Genomic DNA, 14,675 nt, shown 5'->3' on the forward strand with positions numbered 1-14,675 from the left:
CAAAGGATAACGAATTGCCCGACAGTACATACACAGCAAAGAAGGTCGTATGCCCTCTAGGATTGGAGGTGGAGAAGATACATGCATGCCCTAATGACTGCATCCTCTACCGCGGTGCATACAAGGATCTGAACGCATGCCCGGTATGCGGTGCATTGCGGTATAAGGTCAGACGAGATGACCCTGGTGATGTTGATGGCGAGCCCCCCAGGAAGAGGGTTCCTGCGAAGGTGATGTGGTATGCTCCTATAATACCACGGTTGAAACGTCTGTTCAGAAACGAAGAGCATGCCAAGTTGATGCGATGGCACAGTGAGAACCAAAAGAATGATGGGAAGTTGAGAGCACCCGCTGACGGGTCGCAGTGGAGAAAAATCGAGAGAAAGTACTGGGATGAGTTTGCAAAGGACCCAAGGAATGTATGGTTTGCTTTAAGCGCGGATGGCATTAATCCTTTCGGGGAGCAGAGCAGCAATCACAGCACCTGGCCCGTGACTCTATGTATGTATAACCTTCCTCCTTGGATGTGCATGAAGCGGAAGTTCATTATGATGCCAGTTCTCATCCAAGGCCCTAAGCAACCCGGCAACGAAATTGATGTGTACCTAAGGCCATTAGTTGAAGAACTTTTACAGCCTTGGAATGGAAACGGTGTACGTACGTGGGATGAGCACAGACAGGAGGAATTTAACCTTAAGGCGTTGCTGTTCGTGACCATCAACGATTGGCCCGCTCTCAGTAACCTTTCAGGACAGACAAACAAAGGATACCACGCATGCACGCACTGTTTAGATGACACTGAAAGTATATACCTGGACAAATGCAGGAAGAATGTGTACCTGGGCCATTGTCGATTTCTTCCGACCAACCATCAATGTCGAAAGAAAGGCAAGCATTTCAAAGGCGAGGCAGATCACCGGAAGAAGCCCGCCATGCGTACCGGTGATCACGTACTTGCTATGGTCAATGATTTACACTACGTAATCTTTGGAAAGGGTCCCGGTGGACTAGCTGTTCCGAATGACGCTGAGGGACACGCACCCATGTGGAAGAATAAATCTATATTTTGGGACCTACCCTACTGGAAAGACCTAGAGGTCCGCTCCTTAATCGACGTGATGCACGTGACGAAGAACCTTTGCGTGAACCTGCTAGGCTTCTTGCACGTGTATGGGAAGACAAAAGATACACTTGAGGCACGGGAGGACCTGCAACGTTTGCACGAAAAAGACGGCAAGCCTCCGAAGCAGTATAAAGGTCCTGCCAGCTACGCTCTTACGAAAGAAGAGAAAGAAATCTTCTTTGAATGCCTGCTCAGTATGAAGGTCACGACTGGCTTCTCGTCGAATATAAAGGGAATAATAAATATGCCAGAGAAAAAGTTTCAGAACCTAAAGTTTCATGACTGCCACGTGATTATGCCACAACTGCTTCCGGTTGCATTGAGGGGGCTTCTACCGGAAAACTCCGATTAGCCATTGTGAAGCTATGTGCATTCCTCAATGCAATCTCTCAGAAGGTGATCGATCCAGAAATCGTACCAAGGCTAAGGAGTGATGTGGCGCAATGTCTTTTCAGTTTTGAGCTGGTGTTCCCACCATCCTTCTTCAATATCATGACGCACGTCCTAGTTCATCTAGTCGACGAGATTGTCATCCCGGGGCCCGTATTTCTACACAATATGTTCCCCTTTGAGAGGTTCATGGGAGTCCTAAAGAAATATGTCCATAACCGCGCTAGGCCAGAAGGAAGCATCTCCATGGGCCATCAAACAGAGGATGTTATCGGGTTTTGTGTTGACTTCATTCCTCGCCTTAAGAAGATAGGCCTCCCTAAATTGCGGTATGAGGGGAGACTGACTGGAAAAGGCACTCTTGGAAGAGACTCAATAATATGTAGGGACGAATATTCTTGGTCTCAAGCACACTACACAATTCTAGAGAACTCTACCTTGGTGACCCCGTATGTCGATGAACACAAGAACAGTCTGCGCTCCAAACACCCGGAGCAGTGCGACGACTGGATTACATGTGAACACATCAGGACTTTCAGCAGTTGGTTGGAAACACGTCTCAGAGGTGACAACACTGTTTGTGATGAGTTGTACTTGTTGTCCAAGGGACCATCTTTGACTGTATTGACTTACAAAGGATACGAGATAAATGGGAATACATTTTACATGATCGCCCAAGATCAAAAGAGCACCAACCAAAACAGTGGTGTCTGCTTTGATGCAGCAACCGAGAGCGGAAAGGACACATATTATGGTTACATAGTGGACATATGGGAACTTGACTATGGACCTGATTTTAAGGTCCCTTTGTTTAAGTGCAAATGGGTCAATCTGTTAGGTGGCGGGGTACAGGTAGACCCACAGTACGGAATGACAACCGTGGATCTGAAAAATCTTGGGTACACTGATGAACCGTTCGTCCTAGCCAATGATGTGGCACAGGTTATCTATGTGAAGGACATGTCTACCAAACCTAGAAAAAGAAAAGATAAGGAAGCGAATACATCATACGATGAGCCAAAGCGCCACATAGTTCTTTCAGGAAAAAGGGACATCCTGGGAGTGGACGGCAAGACAGACATGTCTGAAGATTATGAAAAGTTTCATGAAATTCCTCCCTCCAATGTCAAGGCTGACCCAAGCATCCTGATAAACAATGAAGATTATCCATGGTTACGGCGCAATAAGCAAATGACACAAGCGAAGAAAAAGTGAAGACTTTCTCCCGCAACTATTATGATGATACCATGCCAACTTTGTAACACACGAACATGCTACCATTGTCCGTTTTGTACATGCACATGCTATGTGGGTGATGATACCATGCCAACTTTCAACTTTTTCAGAGTTCATTTGAAATGCTTTCATGTCTTATGGTTCGGCCCTCGTAATACCATGACCATTAGTCCCTGGCCCATGCCAACTTTCAACTTTCAACTTTCTAAAACTAATGGCACTAACAGAAAGTTTATAATTTTGCTCCTCGCCCCTGGCCCATGACCATTAGTCCCAGTTTGTGCCACAAACCGGGACTAAAGGGTTGGTCCTCGTTGCGGGCAGAGTTTAGTCCCACCTCGCCAACCGAAGGGGGCTCACACCGGTTTATAAGCCCTTCCCTCTCTGCCTTGTTGAGCTCCTCTCAAAGTGAAAATAGATGCCCTAATAGAGAAAAGTTTAACCTAAATTCATAGTGAATTTCTCTGAAATTCATAGAAATTTACTAGGAATTTAGGTTGAATTTTCTCTATAAGCGCATCTATTCTCATTTTTTTTAGTAAGTTAATCACAAACTTGTGATTCAAACAATTTTCAAAGAATTCAAATTTTAACTATTCAAATTTGAAAACTAATGGCACTAACAGAAAGTTTATAATTTTTCTAAAACTAATGGCACGAACAGAAAGTTTATAATTTTGCTAACCTAAAAGCAAACAGAATTAAAAATTAAAGCAAAAAACAAAAGAAAATAAATAATGCAAAAAACAAATCAAAAAAAGGAAGAAAACCTATTTTTATAGTAAAGTTAATCACAAAATAAAATAAATAAAGCAACAAAGAAAACAAAAAAACTAAAAAAGTGTTTTCAAATTTGAAAACTAATGGCACTAACAGAAAGTTTATAATTTTTCTAAAACTAAAAGCAAAAATAATAAAAAATAAAGCAAAAATTAAAAGAAAATAAATAATGTAGAAAACAAGACAAAAAACTGGAAAAAATAGCAACAATAAGTATTTTGTTGTAAGTAGAAACAAAATAAAATAAATAAAGCAATAGAAAGTTTATAATTTTGCTGACCTAAAAGCAAAAAGAATTAAACAATAAAGCAAAAAACAAAAGAAAATAAATAATATAGAAAACAAAACAAAAAAACTAGAAAAAAATAAAAATAGTAACAATAAGTATTTTGTTGTGAGTAGAAACAAAATAAAATAAATAAAGCAACAAAGAAAAGAAAAAAAAACAAAAAAGTGTTTTCAAATTTGGAAACTAATGGCACTAACAGAAAGTTTATAATTTTTCTAAAACTAAAAGCAAAAAGAATTAAAAAATAAAGCAAAAAACAAAAGAAAATAAATAATGCAGAAAACAAAACAAAAAAACTGGAAAAAAAATTAAATATAGCAACAATAAGTATTTTGTTGTAAGTAGAAACAAAAAAAACAAAAAAAGTGCCACCTACTGGGCACCCACGGCCTGAATACGACTAGAAACCCTACCATGGGCCAGGATTCAGGCCTGCGGGAGGCCCAGTAGGCCCACAGGCACACATTGCACGGTTAGGCCCGAAAGCCTGCTTTAGAGAGGAGCTCAAGAGGGAAGGCGCACCGCACCTTATAAACAGGTGCGGCTCCCTCTCAACTAGCGAGGTGGGACTAAACATTTGGGCGCGGGGCAGCACAAGGCCTTTGGTCCCGGTTGGTGGCACCAACCAGGACTAAAGGGGGCATTGGTCACGGTTGGTGCCACGAACCGTGACCAATTCCCCCCTTTAGTCCCGGTTGGTGCTACCAACCGGGACCAAAGGCCGCCGCTTCCCGCCCTTTGGGCTGCTGAAAAGAGGCCTTTGGTCCCGGTTGGTGGCACGAACCGGGACCATAGGTAGGCATTCGCCCCGGTTCGTGCCACGAACCGGGACCAATGCTCTGGCTATATATACAACACTTGGGAAATTTCCGCCAACTGCTCCCATTCCTCATCGTCGACGCCGCCAGGCTGCCCCTCTCGCGTCGTCGCCGCCGCCGAGCCCTACCCCTCGTCGTCGCCTCCGCCACCGCCGAGCCCTGCCCCGACGCCGTTAGGCTGCTCCACTTCGCCGTCCTCGCCGCCGCCGCCGAGCCCTACCCCGACGCCTTCCCGGCCTGCTGCCATTGTGAGCCGCCGTGCCGTTCCCCTCCTCTCCTCCTCTCCCTCCCGCCGCGCCCTGCCGCCGCCGCCAGCCGTGCTCTCTTGCCGCGCCCCGACGCCGCCGCCCGCCGTGCTCTGCCCCGACGACGTCGCCTGACCGTGCTCCGCTTGCCGCGCCGCCGCCGGTTCGCCGCCGCCGCCCGCCGTGCTCTGCCTCGACGCCGCCGCCTGGCCGCGCTCTGCTTGCCGCGATGCCGCCGGTTTGCCGCTGCACCCCGCCTCCGCCGCCCGCCTCTGTTAGTTTTTTGAGATATGTATGCATGTGTGTAGTGTATATGTGTATGTATGTGTGTGTGTGCAGTGTATATGTGTGTGCATGCAGATATGTATTAGTTTTTTTATTTAGGTTATTAATTAGTAGATATTAATTTTGTTCATATATGTATGGATGCATGTGGCTATGTATGTATGCATGTATCGGGTATGTCGTTGTCGATATACCCCCTACCAAATAACTTCGACATGAGGGGGGTCGATATACCCCCTCCTCGATAACTTCGACATGATGGGGGTAGGGGGTCGCCGAGGGTTCGAGGGTCACTGAGTGTTCGAGGGTTCGTGGGGGCGAGGGTCGGGAACTAACTAGGGTAGAGGGTCGAGGGTTGCCGAGTGTTCGAGGGATTGAGGGGGCGAGGGTCGGGAACTAGCTAGGGTAGAGGGTCGAGGGTCGCCAAGTGTTCGAGGGGGCGAGGGTCGGGAAGAAGAGGAGAAAAAAAGAGGAGAAGAAGAAGGAATAGAGGAGAAGAAAACTTCTTCTCCTCTATTCTTTCTTCTTCTCCTCTTTTTTCTTCTTCTTCTCCCTCTTCTTTTTTTATCGGGAATGAGGGTGTTGATGATCACCGAGCGGTAGAGGAAACCCTAAATAGCAAGTATCGACGGTGTGAGGTACATGTGGCCATCGGTGTAGAACACTACATCCATGTCCCACAAGCGACGTGGGCATCCACAAGTGACGCCCACGTCGCTTGTGGGACGTAGATGTAGTGTTCAATGCCGACGGCCACATATACCTCGCACAGTTCATACTTATTGCTATTTAGGGTTCCCATCGACGTCGAGGATAAGAAAAGAAGAGGAATAAAAGAATAAAAAGAGGAGAAGAGAGAGTATATGAGAAGAACTTCTCCTCTATTCTTTCTTCTCCTCTCTTTTTTTCTTCTTCTTCCTCTTCTTTTTTTATCGAAACGAGGGTGTTGATGATAGCCGAGTGGTAGAGGAAACCCTAAATAGCAAGTATCGACGGTGCGAGGTGCATGTGGCCATCGGTGTCGAATACTACATTCACGTCCCACAAGCGACGTGGGCTGCCGAAAATTGGCCCTTTGGGCTGCCGAAAAGAGACCTTTGGTCCCGGTTGGTCCCGGTAGAGGAGAAACCCTAAATAGAAAGTATCGCTGGTGTGAGATACATGTACCGTCGGTGTCGGACACTACATCCACGTCCCACAAGTGGCGCGGGCTTCGACGCCCACGTCACTTGTGGGACGTGGATGTAGTGTCCGACACCGACGGCCACATGTATCTCACACCGACGATACTTTCTATTTAGGGTTTCCTCTACCGCTCGGCGACCCTGACCCTCGACGACCCTCGTTTCCGATAAAATAAAGAGGAAGAAGAAGAAAAAAAGAGAAGAAGAGGAAGAACAAGAAGAAGAAAAAAAAAGAGAAGAAGAAAGATTCCGATAAAATAAAGAGGAAGAAGAAGAAAAAAAAGAGAAGAGGAGGAAGAAGAAGAAGAAGAAAAAAAAAGAGAAGAAGAAAGGTTATTTCTTCTCCTCTTTTTTTTTCTTCTTCTTCTTCCTCTTCTTCTCTTTTTTTTTCTTCTTCTTCCTCTTTATTTTATCGGAAACGAGGGTCGTCGAGGGTCAGGGTCGCCGAGCGGTAGAGGAAACCCTAAATAGAAAGTATCGTCGGTGTGAGATACATGTGGCCGTCGGTGTCGGACACTACATCCACGTCCCACAAGTGGCACGGGCTTCGACGCCCACGTCACTTGTGGGACGTGGATGTAGTGTCCGACACCGACGGCCACATGTATCTCACACCCATGATACTTGCTATTTAGGGTTTCCTCTACCGCTCGATGACCCTCGACGACCCCCGTTCCCGATAAAAAAAAGAGGAAGAAGAAGAAAAAAGAGGAGAAGAAAGAATAGAGGAGTAAACTCCTCTATTCTTTCTTCTCCTCTTTTTTCTTCTTCTTCCTCTTCTTTCTTATCCTTGAAGCGTTGTCGAGGCCACCCCAAACCCTAGAGAAGCAGCGTCGAGGCCACCCCAAACCCTAGAGAAGCAGCGTCGAGGCCACTAATTAATATTAGTTCTACGTTTGCCACTAATATATCCATCTGTCATGTTTGAATAATAATTGCCATGTTGTCAATATTTGTAGAAACTATGGACACCGCCCGAGATGAAGTACAAGAAGAGTTGTTGGGGGACATAATCGCACGAGGAAGTGATGCCGTCTGCTCGTTGTTTCTCAACGACACCGATGGTCTGGAAGTAGCTGGCTATGATTATGATGGCTCCGGTGACCTAATGCCGGTGCAAGAAGGAGACCATGAGGACGGCTCCGGTGACCCAATGCCGGTGCAAGAAGGAGACCGTGATGACGTCTCCAGTGACCGAACCGAGTCCTGCCAGGTATATATATTAGTTAAGCTTCTGCCGACTAGCTAATTGATGCATTCATTGTTTTGGTATGTACACATATTAATTAAGTCTTTGTTCTTTTTTCTAGCCCTCCGGATCGAGCACAACTTCGGTAAAGAGACGAGGCCCGAAGAAAAAGTTGAGCTTGGATGAAAAGTTTGAGATCATAGCAATCGCGCCCGACGGCCAACCGATTGAACCCCTCCGGACAAAGAGCGCATTTGTTGCTCAGTGCTGGGTTTTGGTTAGGGACAAGATCCCGATCAGCATCCAACAATGGTTTAAGCCGGCTACAGAAGACCCTAAGGTGTCTTATGTCAATGATATGCAGAAAAATGATCTTTGGACTGAGCTGAAGTCAAATTTCACCCTACCGCCAGAGGATAATCCAGAGAAGCCAGTTAAAGAGCAATTAATCAAGTCTTTTGCTCTTAAGAGGATGGCAGAACTATTCAGGAGGTGGAAGAAAGAGCTGAATAAGTTTGTCGAAAATAATGAGACACCAGAATTCAAGGGCAGATATGAGAAGATCAGAGATCACTGGCCCACATTTGTGGCCCACAAGACATCGGAAAAGAGTAAGAAGATGTCGGCGACAAACAAGCAAAATGCTGCGAAGAAGAAGCATCACCATCGCACGGGGTCAGGTGGCTACCTCATAGCCCGGCCTAAGTGGGCCAAGACTGAGAATGATCTGGTTGATAAAGGGATCGAACCAGAGACAATTAACTGGCCAGACCGTTGCCGGACTTGGTTCTTCGGGGCTGGAGGAACCTTGGACCCTGTAATAGGGAAGTGCATTTGGACGAACGATCAAATGGACATACCAGTCAGGAAGCTTCAGCAGTATATCGAAGCAGTGCAGCAAGGGACGTTCTTTCCAGATAGAGAGAACGATGAGCTCACAATGGCCCTCGGGAATCCTGAGCACCCTGGACGGACACGAGGCACGCCAGGCTCCATTCCGTGGAAGGTTGGGTTTCTGGACGCAGGCGGTTACAAATCCCATGAGAGGAGGAAAAAAGTGCAGCAGACCCAAATGCAGGCGCTGCAAGCAAGGGTACAAGCGATAGAGGAACGAGAAGCAAATCGCAGCAAACATACTGCCGAAGCTTCCCCCGAAGCTACCCCGCCATCTCAGCGGAGAAGCAGCGTGGCTTCCACCGAGCTGCTTCAGCCGGAGCATGCCTTGACGGCTCCTGCCAGCTATCCCGTGGATGCTATCACGGAGTCTCAAAATTGCCACCTTATGACGCAATGGATGAATTTGAAGGTCAAGGCGGCTGTTGGCTCTGTTTATCCTACTGAACCCGGTGCAACTTTTCACTGCCGGCCGATTCCTGAAGGATATGCTAGGGTGATGGTGGATGAAATAACGGAGGGATTTGAGGACCTCCAGCTTGACCACCCTACCGGTGAAGGGGAGACTAGGCTGGGGTCTGCTCTGAAGACTCCATGCCTATGGCGGAAGGAGCTCATCAACCTTCTGAACTAGATGCCTCCACCTCCTCCTCCTCCTCCGGCAAGTCAGGGAACTCCACCTCCTCCACCGCCTCCTCCTCCGGCGAGTCAGGGCACTCCGCCTCCTCCACCACATCCTCCTCCGGCGAGTGACGACCAGGGCACTCGACCGGCTCCTTCTCCAGCGCGTGGCGGCACTCCGCCTCCATCTCCGCCTGCGCCGACGCGCCCGAGCAGCCAGCCTCCTCCTTCTCCGCCTCGTCAGCAAGGGTGGAAGAGACCTGCCGCCGCTCCGGCTGCTCCGGGGCGTCGTAGTCCTTCTCCTCCCCCTCGTAAGCAAGTAAAGAAGACAACCGCTCCGTCTGCTCGGCCAGCGTCTAGCAGTACAGCCAGAGGCGGGAGGACATACAGATTCAGTCCTTCTCTGAAGACTCCAGAGAAGTTACCATACGAGAGGACCCCAGAGGAGAACGCCGAGATCGCGCGAACCGAAGTGGATGACTGGTTTCAAGGGTTGAAAGCAAAGATACATCCACCTCCGGAGGAGAAGGTAGATCCGGTGAAAGTGAAGCGCACTGTGGCTGCCTGGACAAAACCACCCAATTCTCCGCCGAAAGGAAACTATGAGCGCATTATTGGAAAGGAATTTGCCGAAGCGGAGCGGTGGGAAGTACTGTCAGTGATCAAAGGCCGAAAGAACGATGAGCTGGGAAACAAATTGCCCAGCTCGGCGAACAAGCGAAGCAATCGTGCCCCCCCGCTCAAGGTGCCTAGCGACAACGTCGCTAATGATCCGAGGATGGTGCCCGGTTATAGCAATCTTGCCGATTACCTGCCCGACGATGTACATTATGAACCCATGGAGGTGCAGATACAAAGATACGAGTACAGGAAGCCTCTCGTCAAAGATGAAAGATCTCTATCAACAATGATGCAAAGATTGCATGATTGGTACTTGAGAATCTGCAGAGACTCTGGGGGGAGGAGTACTTTTGTATGTGAAAGTTAAAAAGGAGAATGACCTCATTGGAATTGAACTGTTGCCTTTTCCATTTGAGGAGTTCTTTCAGTTTTTCAATCAATTGGCCCTCGATAAAACAACGGTCACCTGCTACTGTCTGTAAGTAGTACTACTTCTGTCATTAAGTCTCTCTATATAGCTCAGCTCTTTCATTGCATGTATTTATAATCATCCTCACTATATTATGTAGATTGAAGATCGCCGAATTGAAGAAAAGACAAGTCAGTGATATTGGGTTCATTAACACATATCTCATAGATGCAACTCAGGTTAAATTTCATGCCGCAGATACCGAGGCCAACTTGCTACGATCGTTGGTAATAAATGAAAACAAAGATATAATACTCTTTCCTTACAACTTCAAATGAGTGTTACTGTCTTGTGCGTATTTGGTTTCCCTTATATATATATATTAGTCAAGGTTATAGTAACGTAATTGATGAGTTATGCATGTGTGTGCAGTTACTACTATATTCTCCTAGAGATTAAGCTTGAGCAGGGACTAGTAACTGTCTTAGACTCAAAATGAAAAGATCCCCAGGACTATGCGGACATGACTCAAATGCTCGAGAAGTAAGTTAAATCGATCATTATCCACCATATCAGCAACTTTGTTCATTTCCTGATATATCAAGTAATTGTTTTCTTTGTCTAGCAGGGTTTGGAAAAAATTCTCCAAAAAAGCTCCAGGACTCCCGAAGAAGCTGCAATTTAGACACCCGAAAGTAAGTACTATAGTAGCATGTTTCGCGCATCTCCTATTGATTTGGCATTCTTGCTTATCAGTTTGATTGACCTCTATTTCTTGTAAAGTGGTTGTGGTAGGAAAAAGGGAATGATTTCTGTGGATACTACATTTGCGAGTCCATCCGCCACACGACCTGTGAGCGGGGCTACACTGACGAACAATATGAAGTACGTAAATAACAACATTCACAATTTTATTTTATTACCATCATTTGTGTTGAGTTTCATTCATTCATATATATATGTATTGACCCCCTTCTTCAAATTAGATGTTTCGGAAGCGGGATGAACTCCTAGCACCAGCTCGCATGCGAGCAATTCAAGAGGAATTGGCGGCATTCTTTCTTGACCACGTGATCGCTGAAGACGGAGAATACTATGTGGACCATGAGTCCGTATGATTATATTTGTAAGAGATAATTATTGTATATATGTAGCCGGTAGTGTCGGATAGATATACGAGAACTTGTTGTTCGACCAATCTCTCGGAGAAGGAGAGGTGGTCGATATCACTTCTCTCTGTATGCATATATGTTCATGACGATCTTCTGTTTCCTTCGTTTGCTTACTAGCTAGCTAGCGTGTCTAGTCCTCTCTATACGTATGTATAGTACGTAGCGTCGACCAAGCACGGACATAAGAGAGGACACTTCTCTCTATTAATTATAGCTAGCTAACACAATATATGAAACACCTAAATTAACCCCCCAAAACCCCCAAATCCCCCCTTTCAAAAAAAACAAAAACCCCAGCCACAGAAATGCTGACGCGTGGATGCCTATTGGTCCCGGTTGGTGCCACCAACCGGGACCAAAGGGTCTCCTGCCTGGGCTCCGCGCACAGGCCACGTGGAGGCCCATCAGTCCCGGTTCTGGATTGAACCGGGACTAAAGGGGTAGGGCATTAGTACCGACACTTTAGTCCCAGTTCAGGAACCGGGACAAAAGGCCCTTACGAACCGGGACAACAGGCCCTTTTTCTACCAGTGTAGCTTCTAGGGTTTAGCCTCTTCGATCTCGTGGTACATCAACTCTTGTAATACTCATATCATCAAGATCAATCAAGCAGGAGTAGGGTTTTACCTCCATCGAGAGGGCCCGAACCTGGGTAAACACATCGTGTCCCCCGTCTCCTGTTACCATCTGCCTAGACGCACAGTTCGGGACCGCCTACCCGAGATCCGCCGGTTTTGACACCGACATTGGTGCTTTCATTGAGAGTTCCACCGTGCCGTCACCGTAAGGAAGGATGCCTCGTATCATTGTTAAAAACAACATTACCGCTGGGGGAGCCCTGGCTGTCGGCCAAACTCTCCGGCTAGGCAGTTTCATCATGACCGCCCGTTCGACTGCTGCACCAACGATGACTTCTCGGGTAATCGAAAACAGCCTCCACGTCGGCTCAGAATTTGCCGAGCAGATGGATCCAATGGAGTTCTCATCCCTAAACGAGCTCTTGGATCGCATCGCCGCCTTGGGAGTCGCTATGGACTATGATTGGATTGGGCTTAAACCCGATCAAAGGGAGATTAACTCTCCACCGGTCACCCATCATATTGCGGTAGTGGAGGAACAATGCGGCGATTCTTCCTCTATATTGAGGACTAACTATGTCCGGATTCCTGAGCTCTCTGAGCCGGATACATGTTTACGGGAGGACATCACCCAAGCCCTGAACCTAGAGTCAGGCGGCGGGCCAGACTTATCGAGCAACATCCCGGAACCCGAACTTCCAAGATTGGAAACTCCTCGGCCCCTGGGTCTCAGATCGGGTAAGGGTTCGGACTCAAATACACCCACCCACCCAAACATAAACGATCTTTCCCACATCAGGCAAGCGCCCCAGGAAACAGTACATCATTATTGGGCCAGATTCCTCCTTGTGATGAAAAAGGTTAAGGACTGTCGCGAGGAAGACACAGTCTCATTTTTCCGCAATAATTGCACGGACAAGGGAATCCTTAATGCCATAAGTTGCCGTGGCATATCACGCTTCGCTGACTTGGCGTCCATAGTACGAAAGTAATGTGCAATGGAAAGCGCCTGGAAAACCGAAATGAAATTTTGGGATAATCCGGCTCCAAATATACACCCAGTCCGAAGTAAAAGGGTGCACTATCATAAGACACCCGAGTTAATTACAAAGAAGCGAAAACCCTCTACAGGGCGTGGAACCGTATTGGAGGGATGGCTCAACGGACCCTACAAAATTCATAGTACAGCGGATACCATACCAACACACAGCCTTAGAGCATGTTGGGTACTCCGGCAGGTGGCCAAAAGTGGTGAGGATCTTCTCATCCCAGATGCCACAGAGCACCATCCCGGGGATAATAATACGGTATTAACAGTCTTTGAACCTTCGCATCAAATAATAGGCGCAAGCGAACACTCTGCAGCCTTGCTGAAATCTGCAACGTGGCAGCAATAAATCCATGGAGTGACACGGCTATTACCTTCAATGCCAGTGACGAACCTAAATTCTGAACAGCCCGAGCACCAGCTGCACTGGTCCTCAGTCCAATTGTGGACGGCTTTCGACTCACCAAAGTACTCATGGACGGCGGCAGTGGATTAAACCTCATCTATGAGGAAACTCTTCAAAAAATGGAAATAGACTGGAACCGCATTGAGCAAAGCAGCACAACCTTTAGAGGAATCATCCCCAGTCGGGAAGCACGCTGTGCTAGGAAAATCACACTAGATGTGGTATTCGGCACACCAGAGAACTATAGGTCTGAAGAAATTACATTCCAAGTGGCCCCCTTTAGTAGCGGATACCACGCCCTTTTAGGGCAGGAGGCGTTCACGATCTTCCAAGCCATACCCCATTACGGATACATGAAGCTCAAAATGCCCGGGCCCAACGGAATCATCACTCTCGCTAGTGATCCGGACATAGCACTCCGCGCCGAAAACAAAACAGCCGCATTGGCCCTTGAGGCATTATCTGAAGCCCTTTCGGCCGAGGAATTAACTGTGCTACACTCCATAGTGGACAGGGATGACGTGATACTTGACAAGAGATCCAAGCCCACCTCTTTTAAACCAGCGGATGAAATAGTCAAATTCCAAGTCCACCCAACGGACCCTAAAAAAACAGCCTCCATCGGGGCACAGTTAAACCCCGCCGTGGACGCCACACTACGAGAGTTTCTGCGCGAGAATTGGGACATATTCGCCTGGAACCCCTCAGACATGCCAGGAATCCCACGCAGGCTGGCCGAGCACAGCCTTAATATTCTAAAGGGATTCAAGCCGGTCAAGCAGACTCTTTGGCGTTTCTCTGAACCTAAGAGACAAGCTATGGGAGAGGAACTAGCCAAGTTATTGGAGGCCGGATTCATTAGAGAAATAAAACACCCGGACTGGCTAGCAAACCTGGTGATGGTACCAAAGAAGGACAAATGCTGGCGCCTATGTGTCGATTTCAAGGATCTCAACAAGGCTTGCCCAAAGGATCCCTTCCCCCTCCCCCGCATCGATCAACTTATCGATGCTACCGCAGGACATGATTCATTGTGTTTCCTCGACGCATACTCCGGCTACCACCAAATCAAGATGGCGGAGTCCAACCAAGCCGCAACGGCATTTATCACACCATACGACCCCTTCTGTTTCAACACAATGCCTTTTGGGCTCAAAAACGCTGGCGCAACATATCAACGCATGATTCAGACATGTCTGGAGAAATAGATCGGCAAAACAGTAGAGGCATACGTAGATGATGTGGTCATCAAAACCAAACACGTCGACTCTCTAATAGACGACTTGGGGCTCACATTCAACAACCTCCGAACATACGACATCAAGCTCAATCCGGAAAATGTGTTTACGGTGTACCAGCCGGAAAGCTCCTAGGTTTCATTGTCTCC

This window comes from Triticum urartu, chromosome 7A, assembly GCF_056163025.1.
Source record: "Triticum urartu cultivar PI428250 chromosome 7A, HENAU_Tu73, whole genome shotgun sequence".
In the NCBI taxonomy this organism is placed as follows: Eukaryota; Viridiplantae; Streptophyta; class Magnoliopsida; order Poales; family Poaceae; genus Triticum; species Triticum urartu.